Genomic DNA, 10,224 nt, shown 5'->3' with positions numbered 1-10,224 from the left:
CATGGACTGAAAAGGGAATGTGTGGCACATGCTCGGAACTACAAAGCTCTCTCCACTGTCAACATGGTGGACTTTGTCTTCCCCAGGTCTCTAGTGAGCAGGAGACAGAATTAGTGGAGAAAAATAAATGTAGGGAATCCAAAGCAAAAGATTCTATCATGTATGGGAGTAAAAGGTAATATAAGATGTTATAAAATGTTAATTAAACAGTTTTCCCTCCCATTATAGAAATAATCATAAAGTTGACTGGTTGATACATTGACATTTTTCAGTAGAAGACTTACAAACAATGCCACTTTGATACAAATGAAGCGTCACCTTGTCTTGGGAAAGCATCTGTATGATGTCAACACCCTGCAGTCTAGAGCGCTCCGCTCATACATACATGTGAGGCGCTTCATCCATATTCAGCCTGTGAACTTGACAGTCACTTCTAAGCACAGACAAAAGGCCGTTGGTTCTGCTCCTCGTGGCGGTTTGTGAAGGGAGAAGATCGCATGCTTCCCTCGATGATTACACAGCTCCATCCATCTGTCTGCCGCTGGAGGTGGGAGACGAGATACAGCTCCCACCGTCGCTGTAAACAAAAGTGGATGGCGCTGTCACTAGTCAGACACGCCAGCTAATTGGAGCTGTCGACAGACATAATACCCTGTGTCCGCGGCTCTAGTAACAGTTTGAGGCAGCAATGATATGGTGGTTGATGGTGAGGCTGGGACAAGTGTCTCTCTACTCACAAGCTGGGAATGACATAATGAGAAAAGAGTCACTCAAACATGCCTCCTCGCCCCTGGTGCTCGGCACAGATCTTTCTCTGTATCACTTCCTAGGCTGACAGCTTAATTTGATACTCATAATGTCAAACTTTAAAATTAATCTTGCTAAAAAGATATGTTTCAATGAGCCACCAAGACTTACTCTTTGGGGAAATTAATAAGAAAAATGTCCCTTATTTGTAGAGCGTCACCAAGAAGATACCAAAAGAAGAGGGAGTTCTTTCAGTTACATTTCTGTGGTGATTTTCAGGAAAGTAATTTTGCAGTTAAATGTTTATACATGCTCGTGGGTGTGACTTCTTGGTGAATATCCCTTCTTGTTGGATCAAGCAGGTGCAACACAGAAAGTGTTTGAAAAGCCTCTGTGACAGGAATGCTCCTACCATGTCTCAGAAATGTGACTCTGGACGTTCCTTGCTGCTTTCCAGTGGTCTATTCAGCTTCTAAGTCATGTAATGACGGACGTCATCACTGACGTTTGGGTTTTTGCTCAGCTGTGTTGGTGAGCCCCTCTTTGCTCCCAAACTCCATACGGTACCCAGAACTGGCATCTCTGACCACAATTAAGAAGTTTTCACACACCGAGCACGAGGATCATGGTCATCATCATTATTCTAATCTATGGTCCATTTCCAATGAATAACTAATCAGAGTGAAACCTGTAAATATGAACATGTAAAGATTTGCAAAGCCAGGCAGGAGAGGTCTGGGCACTGAGCCGACTCAGGCACTTGGGAAAGTTCCTGACATGTATGCCTGTTTCCTGTAAAGATTAGAGACAGCAGCCTCAATAGATACTTTAAGGATCTGAGATGATATATTCAAGGTATCTAGTCTATGGGTTGTAAGAATTATTAATTCTGTTCATTTAGGGTGCTAGTCATTTTATACCACTTATCTCAGTTTTGTTCTTGTTAGGTCTATGAAGTAAACCACATCTCTGACGTCATAAAGGAAGAATGGAGGAGGTGAGGTAAAATGAGGCCAGTGGGTTTGCAGTCATAAACTGGGCATCTTCCCATCAGAGACTAGGATGGCATTCAACACTCCCGAATGTCTTTTGCCTGATGACCAAACAACCCAAAGCCTCTGTAATGGTTGACCTCTACTGTCAACTTGACTGATCTAGAATTCCCTGGAGATGTGCCTCTGGGTGTGTCAGTACGGCTGTTTCCAGAGAGACCTCCTTTGAATGTGGGTGGAGACCAAGACGGAATAAAAGGAAGAAATCAAGCCAAGCATCATAATCCATCCCTCTTGGTTTCTTGTGTGTTCTACAGCCATACCTTCCCCACCATCATGGACTGAATCCTCTCAAACCATGTGCTTTCTTCGTAGGCTGTTTTTTGTTTGTTTGTTTGTTTGTTTGTTTGTTTTGTTGCTTGGTATTTGGTCACAGCAATGAGAAAAGCTATGTGTATCGCCAGATCACTTTCCATTCAGTTCTCCAGAGGTGGTGCTCACTCAGCTGAAGACAGTGTCTCTTCCATCTGAAGTCATCCTAACCACCTTCCCCTCAGGCCTTGTTCACCATCACGAGCCAATTATAAAGATAAACAATCCAAGGTAGCAACCCTCAGCACACCAGTAAAGTCAACATAAATTTGCCAGTGCCATGAGACCAATGACTTCACTCCCTGAAGGCATAGGGGAGACCAAGAACAAAGAAACAAACAAAAATTTTTAGAAACAAACTTTTTCTGAAAGGCAGGTAGCTTAATTACTTTCCCTAAGATAAAAACCGTTAAGGGAGAAGGAGTTTGTTCTGGTTCATGGTTCTAAGTTACTCCCCATCGTGGAAGGGAGGTGACAGGTGCTTGAGCAGCTGGTCATCCTGCATCTACAGTTAGGAAGCAGACACCGATGAAGGCTAGTACTTGGCTTGCTGTCTTGTCTTTATACAACCCAGGGGATGTTTCTCCCCACTGTGAGTGGTGTCCTCCTGCCTTGATTAGTGTAGTTAAGATGATCACAGGTGTGCTCAGAGCCCAGTGTTCCCGTCCTATACGAATTTATATGCATGAAGACAAATGCTCATAAGATTCTATCACCCACCAAGCTGACAATTGAGATTAATCATCATAGCAAATATACTTTTGTAGCAAATATTCCACCACTACAGGCTAGGTATAAAAGGCATTTCTATCCCGGATAACAGGGGCTGTCAGCACACCGGAAACGTTTGGAAAGCTGTGCAGCTGAGTAACAGAGCTTGGCCTGGCAACTCTTTCAATCTTAACTTCCAATGACTTAAGTAGGTGGGTGGCATTGCCCTCTGAGAGGCTTCATAAGCCAGCTGTGACTGCAAGATCTATCTTCTAGAAGGACCTGGGTCCCTTCTGGCATGATGAACAGAGCCTCATGCCTTTGGCCATGATCACTGAATGGCCCCAGGTACCTCTCCTGCTCAGTTCCATTAACAGAACCACTGGGCTGTCTCCAAACCTACACTTCTGCTCCTGTCATGGCTTTGACCTAATACACCATTTGTTCATGTTTTCCCAAATGCCATCATCAAGCCCCATTGATGGAACCTCCCAGACCCTCCGGCAGTGGCTCTCTCTGCAAGGGGCCCACTGGTTCCTATGATGCTTGCACAGACTGTGGGCAGGTCTTCATTTCCCACTGGTTGGGGTTTTTCCATGAATTTTAATCTGTTACTCAGAAGCCTTCTTTCCCCACTGTACTGCCAGCTCATTCTCTCACCTCGTGTGCTTTTCTTTCCTATTTCATGGTTACTTGAATGAACCAAGGAATTAATGAGTTCCTCTCATCCCTTCTCACTTTACATTCATGAATTGCATGTGCTTGAATAAACAAAACCCAGACTACACAACATACCACGAGAAGGAAAAGGCTGTAGCAGGCGCAGGCTGTGATTTAATCAACAGGGTGCTTAGCTGTTTTTAAAGACATGCTTGTCTTATTTTTATTAACATGTGTTCACTGAACATGTTAATGGGGCTCGGTGTGAAATTTCAACCATACATGTAACATGCCCTAATTAAATCCGTGTCTTTCACTACCCACCAGAGCCCTTTACAAGCTCTAAGGAGTCACAACTCTACACTCCAGGTGCTGTTTTTATAGGCTCCACAGAAAAGAGAAGATGCATGCTACTTGTCTTTCTTTATCTGGCCCATTTCAAAAAATGATCAATAAAATTATGGGAAAGAGTATTCAATCCTTAGCCATTGAGGAATCGCAAATCAAAACTACAATGAGATATTATCTATCTGTTTTATAGTGGGAACTATAAAACTGATGAAAGCAACGGTTGGCAAGGTTATGTAGGAAAGGGATTTCCCACAAAGACTGTTGAACTGTAAATGAACTGCTCCTGAATGGAAAGCAGCTCACAGGCTCCATCAGAAACTTACCCAGATTATCCTGTGAGTGGCCTGTCCCATGCCTGAGATAGCCAAAGGACACAGAGTCAACATGTCAAAGAGAGACTTACACATTCACAGCATAAAACACATACACACATGCCCCGGTTGGCAAGTGGAGAAGAAAGCATGGTATGTATACACCAGGGGCTTCATCAGTTCTTAAACTTCAACCTCATTTCCCCTGCACTCTGAACATCTTGAAGGTAAGATTGGTGCCAATATATTTGCTTTTGTCCAGATTCTTTTTTGTGTGTTTTTGTTTCTTTTTGAGATTATAATTTAATGACATTTCTCCCTACCCTTTCCTCCATCCAAATCCTCCCATACATCCCTCCCCGTTCTTATTAAAATTTTTGTCCTCTACTTTTAAACTAAATGTTATTGAATGCACATATATATTTGTATAAACATATGTATTTCTAAATGCCACCTGTTGGTGTATTTCTAAACAGCATATGTTGAGTCCATACAATGTTACTTGTATGTATGTTTTCAGGGCTGACCGTTTGGCACTGGACAGCCAATTTCTGTGCTCTTCTCCAAGGAAGCACCTCTCCTGTCTTTGGCTTTCCTCAGTTGCTCATGGCTCTCTCTATAGGGTTTGTTTGTTATGCTCATTGCCATCCTCCTTGTTCAGCTCCTGTTTGAGCAGTCATGTTGGTGAGACTTTATTAGTGGAGCTTCTGATATTGCCAGCAGATACAACCTCACAGAAAACTCCCTGGTCCTCTGGCTCTTACAAGCTTTCTGCTCCCCTCTTCTACAGTGTTGCCTGAGCCTTCACTGTGGTAGTGTTGTGTAGATGTAGCATCGAGACTGGGTTCTATAACTCTGCTTTTCATTGGTTGTGGTTTTCTGTAATGGTCACTGTTGCAAAGAGACTTTTCCTTGATGAGGATGGGTAAAGACTACACCCATCAGTGGGTCTAAGGACAAATGTTTATAGAGTGTTGACAGGGATTGTGCTGGTTTAGTAAATTAATAGCCATAGATTCTCCTCCACTATCCATGACTTCACTAGCACTGAGTAGTTAGCTAGATTTCCAGTATACACCATCTTGTCGAGCAGACTTTAAGTCCAGTCAGAGCCTGGACCACTGTCACCACTTCCCCCATAGGATTATCATAACAGGCTGGTTGTTGATGTGGTTCATAGGCATCAGAGCTGGGTAGGCCCATTGATTGTCTCCCTCCTTTAAAAGCTTGCATGGCACCTTCTGGTACCCTGAAAGCGAGTCCCCAGGAGCGGACATAGACCTCAGTTCCAGCTCTGTGGTCTCTGGGCCCTGGTTCTGGAGGTAACTTCATCAGTGGGGACTTATTTTCACCTTTGGGGGATAGCCAGGGACCACAACAGACTGTATGTTTTGGGAGTCTCTTGGACAGCCCTGGTCAACAACTCAAAGCCCATTTTTATAATAATCATGGAATTTAAATCTATCCTAAAAGAAGCTTTCTTGTATAACCAAGACTCTTTCTCATAAGTAGTAACTTTGCTAATTACCCATAAAAGCAGATACCATTGTTTGAGTGTACCTCAGGAAACCTTCCTAGATTTTCTTATATCTCCGAGTTGCCAGGAAATTCAAGAGTATAGACTTTTAGATAATGAGGACAAGGCACATTGTACAACTCTATGAGGTACTGTGGACCAGAACATTGTGGGAATGGCACCTCCTAGAGCTGGGCAGTGTTCAGCCTTCATTATAGAGGTCTGAGTGCCTAAGCCCTAGGACATGTCATGGGAAACTTGGGTATCAATGACAGCATCCTAGTTCAGAGAGGATACCCCCCCCCAGTGCATTCTCACATAGTGGACATGCTGAGCCTTGCCTTCTAGGTCTCTTGGATATAGGCACTAGTCTCACTCCTGAGAGTTCCACCTGATGGACTCGACATCTCCTAAAGGCTACACCTCTAGTTCTGTCTCCTTGTGTAGTTCTGGTTCCTCTTTTTCTTCGTCTCTTCATCATCCTCCTCATTTCCTTCTTTTGAGACTTTTGAGTTTGGGGTATCTCCAGCCGAATATGACCTTAAACTTCTTGTTCTCCTGCCTCTAACTCCCGAGGGTGTTAGATTATAAGTGGGTGCCACCATGCCTGATACATGCAGTGATGGAGATGCAGTGGAACCCAGGGCTTTAGCTATGCTGTGCAAGCACTGTGCCAACTGAGCCAAATCTCCAGCCTGGGTCTTCAGACTTCAACATAGGGATTTGAGGAGGACACATTCAGTTAACAGTTCACATGCCTGCTGTGTCCCAGCTGGTGTCTGTTGACCCGTGGATATACTAATAAGGCGGTCTTTCCATCACAGACTACCCCAAACTGGGATGGTTAGCTTTACCCTCTTTGCCAATCCATAGATCAAACGTAGGGCTACCTTGTATTCTCCTTTGTGTCTAAGACATTTCGTTTGTCTTTTGACACAAGGTCACCTGGAACTCACCATGTAGCCTATATAAGCCTCAAAACTGACGCTTTCCTCCGGTTTCTATGTCCTCAATGATCACAGGTGTGCACCATTATGCCCAGGTACGCACAAGACTGTTCTCTTCCAAGTCAAACACTTACTAATAAGTCAATTGCTCTCTTTTATAAAACAACATTTAATAAAACTAGGAGCCAAACAACTTCCAAAGTAAGTCTTTCAACATAGGTAGATGATTTTGTCTCTAGAAGTTATGAGTTAAATGAAAATCTCAATCCCAGGCACAGGGTACCTCCCTAACAGTGCCTTCTAACCAGTGAAATGAATTACAACCAAAGTCCACAGCAAGCTTCCAAGATGCTGGCAATGGAGAAAAGATGTACAGTGAGGAGGATACAGGAAGAAGGGAGGGAATTTCAGTTAGGATCTCCATGACCTAGAAGAGAGTGACGTAGGAGAAGAACACTTTCAAAACAAGACCATATCAAGGTTCTGGGACAGATCTTCGAGAAGCTCCGATATTCAGAATATTGTCAGGGGCTTGGTAAAGCAGAGGAAGATATGGTCAGAAAGATGGGGCTAGGAGGCCAGGCAGATAACTTGTACCATGCTTGCAGAATAAGCCAGAGGACCTAAGTGCAATCTCCAGCATCCAGGTTCAGTTCACAACAGCTGGGTGTGGTGGTGCATGCCTGTAACCAAAGCACTGGGAAGACAGAGGCAGGAGGATCCCTGGAGGGTTCCGGTCAGCAAGGCTATCGAGGTCAACCATCAGTACAAGACCCTATCTCAAAAGCAAAGTATGAAGAGTCTTTGCAATAAAAATAAGGGAGAGCTGATGGGAAACTTCACAGGATGGTGGTAAGAGGAGAGTGAATATTGGATCTTAGCACTCAAACTAAGAGTTGTCTGACAGAGCCAGTGCGGGCTGAAGGAAAGTGAGGAGGCATGAGGATGCTGAGGGTTATATCTCAAGTTACAGGGTTGCAGTCAGGTAAGAGGACGCCTCGGGAGGAGAAAGAATGGAGAGGATGGGCAGAAGCCTGGTCCTTCCCCATGGACATCAAGCTGCTAAGCATGTGCTCATGTGAAATCCCAGGGACTGGCAGCATCAGACCATCACAAAGTTGAGCTCAGATGTAGAGAGGAGAAGCCGATCTGACAGAGAAGAGAAGAGGCTCGTAAAAGCACACATACTCTGATATGGGGGCATTTGAGGACATTCTTTAGTAGCATGAGCCCAGCTGGGCTGCAGTCCTGCCTTTCGCTCAGCTCAGCACGACACAGGGAAACCCTAAATACTCCGAGGTGGCGGCACTGCATGCCATGCAGACACACAATTTAAGTTCTTGCCATCTGAAACCCCTCTGTTTCAAGTCTTGGAATTCAAAACAATTGCTGGCAAAATCAGTCAAGTGCAATGACATTTGTATAAATCAAGAGCCCAGAGCATTAACGTGTAAAATAGTTCAATCTAATCTGTCTCTGGGGGCTTAGCAGCTGCTGTAGTCTGACCGTTAGCTATTTGTTATCAGCTCTTCACCTGGGCTGACTCAATGACTAGCGATTGGGTTTCTAGAAGCTTGTTAATTTTAACTATGCATATAATCACATGCGTCCTGAAACAGTATAGAGACATTCATAGAAGTAGCGCCGAATAGAAATACTCAACGAACTAACATAAAATATAAATAGTATAGTATAGAAAGACTCATAGGAATATCACATAAATAATAGACTATTGAATAATATATATAGGAATATAAATAATATATGACTATGTATAGAAAGAGCACTGGGGACATGACTCTCTTAAAGTAGTTGACACATAAATATGGGGACTTAAGTTCAGATCCCCAGTAGCTGTGTTTAAAAAGAAAAGGCTAAGCATTGCATGACATGCTTCTGATCCCAGCACGAGTGGAGGAGACAGAGGAACTCTGAAGCTCACTGGACAGCTTGCTTGACAGTTCATCAGCCCCAAGTTTAGTGAGTGACTCTGGCTCCAAAAGTAAGGTAGAAAGTGACTTTGACCTCTGGCCTCCACACACATACACTCACCCAAACACATAAGATGCATGCCACCCACATGGGAAATAGTCCTAGAAAGATACATTTTAGACTGTTCATAGAAACGGTATAGTATGGAAATATGCATGCATACATCTTCACGTGAATAGTTAGAAACTGTATGTCTTAACCGATGATTGTAAAATATTACAAAAGAGACATATCAGATTCAGTCATAAAAAGAAATTCAAAGCGGGCATCACCTGGAGAGCACATACCAGAGTCCAATGGAGAAACGATGGGCCCCTTTCACAGACTGAAGCATGGTTCCAGAGAAGGTGACTCTCTGCAGTTGGTTCAGTATGTATGCTTCATTCCTGGGCATACAGGGAAAAGAGAAGCAAAAGAGAAATCAATACAGAAATTAATAAATAGAGAAGATGAAGAAGAAAACCATGGGGTGAGATTAATCATGGGATTAATAAGTTCCAGGGAAATTTTTCTGATCAGTTTTAAAATCATTGCCATTTCCCAACATATGGTCATATGTAACAAACGGATTCATTGTATCAGCTGGAATTACTAATAAAATTCATGACTTGGGGGTGGGGCGTAGAAAAAACTTCAGTGAGCTTCAGTGAGAGTAAAGGCTCTGGAGTGAAGAGAAGAATGATGGGGAAAAGGAGAGGGAGGGAGGGAGGGAGGGAGGGAGGGAGGGAGGGAGGGAGGGAGGGAGGGAGGGAGGGAGGGAGTCAGACCTAGAGTGGCTTGGGCTCCAAATACTATAAATCATGGACATGTAGTAAATGCCCTGGTCCTCTATCCTTTTCTATTACATTTACCAAAAAACCTCATACTTTATCACACATAACCTAAATGCTGATAAAGTGATTGAGAGAAAATGACAAGACTGAGCCTTCTCCTTGGCCAGGCATCTCCCAGTCACACACTCAACTTGCACTCACACCCACAGGGTCACTGCAGTGTTAGCACAAGCATTCATTCTCCATGCTGAGATCCAAGTAAAGCCCCTTCTCCCTGGAGCTACTCCCCAGCCTCCAGAAGGCCCCAGGAGGGATCCGCATAAACAGGGTGACCTGACCGTTATTTGTCTTAACTGTGGGCCAGGCAGCAGCAGCTGGCCTGTTTGCATGGTATGCAAATGGACCTCTGTCAGGGAAGAAAGGCTCACTGCTCTGTTGCTTGCACAGCAAACATGCACTGCTATGGGAAGGAAGCCAGAAGAGAAACCAGACCAGGGAGTGGGCAGTGAGGTAGGACAAGAAACATCTTCCACCGAAGCAAAAGGCAATGGCAGAAAATGTTGCCAAGGCTTGGTCCAGCTTTCTCAAGGTTGGACAAATAATGCATTCCTGGGAACTGGGCAAGAGCCCATGGGTGGGAGCCCGCCCATCTCCTCCAGGAGCAAAGCCTTTATCAGCATTCAACTTCTTTCAGGAGGAATCTGTAAAACATTTCAGAGGTGCAGAGTCACCCAGGCTACAGAGGGTCAAGCTTCACTGAGAGCAAAGGCTCTGGAGTGAAGAGAAAAATGATGGGGAAAAGGGGAGGGAGGGAGAGAGGGAGGGAGGGAGGGAGGGAGGATCTAAAGGAAG

The 10,224-nt window shown here is 44.2% G+C and overlaps 1 long non-coding RNA gene across 1 annotated transcript; it reads right to left on the bottom strand.

Annotated features, from left to right (window-relative positions):
* Positions 1-317: 317 nt before the first annotated feature.
* On the bottom strand, positions 318-9,622 carry Gm35255. The gene is made up of 3 exons (XR_389674.1): positions 9,580-9,622; positions 8,887-8,985; positions 318-577 (listed from the first exon to the last, which is right to left on the bottom strand). It is a non-coding gene; the product is annotated as a predicted gene, 35255 (long non-coding RNA).
* Between the last annotated feature and the right edge of the window lie 602 nt (positions 9,623-10,224).

This window comes from Mus musculus, chromosome 3 (genome assembly GCF_000001635.26).
Source record: "Mus musculus strain C57BL/6J chromosome 3, GRCm38.p6 C57BL/6J".
Lineage (NCBI taxonomy): Eukaryota > Metazoa > Chordata > Mammalia > Rodentia > Muridae > Mus > Mus musculus.
This window is presented reverse-complemented; position numbering and strand designations above follow the sequence as displayed.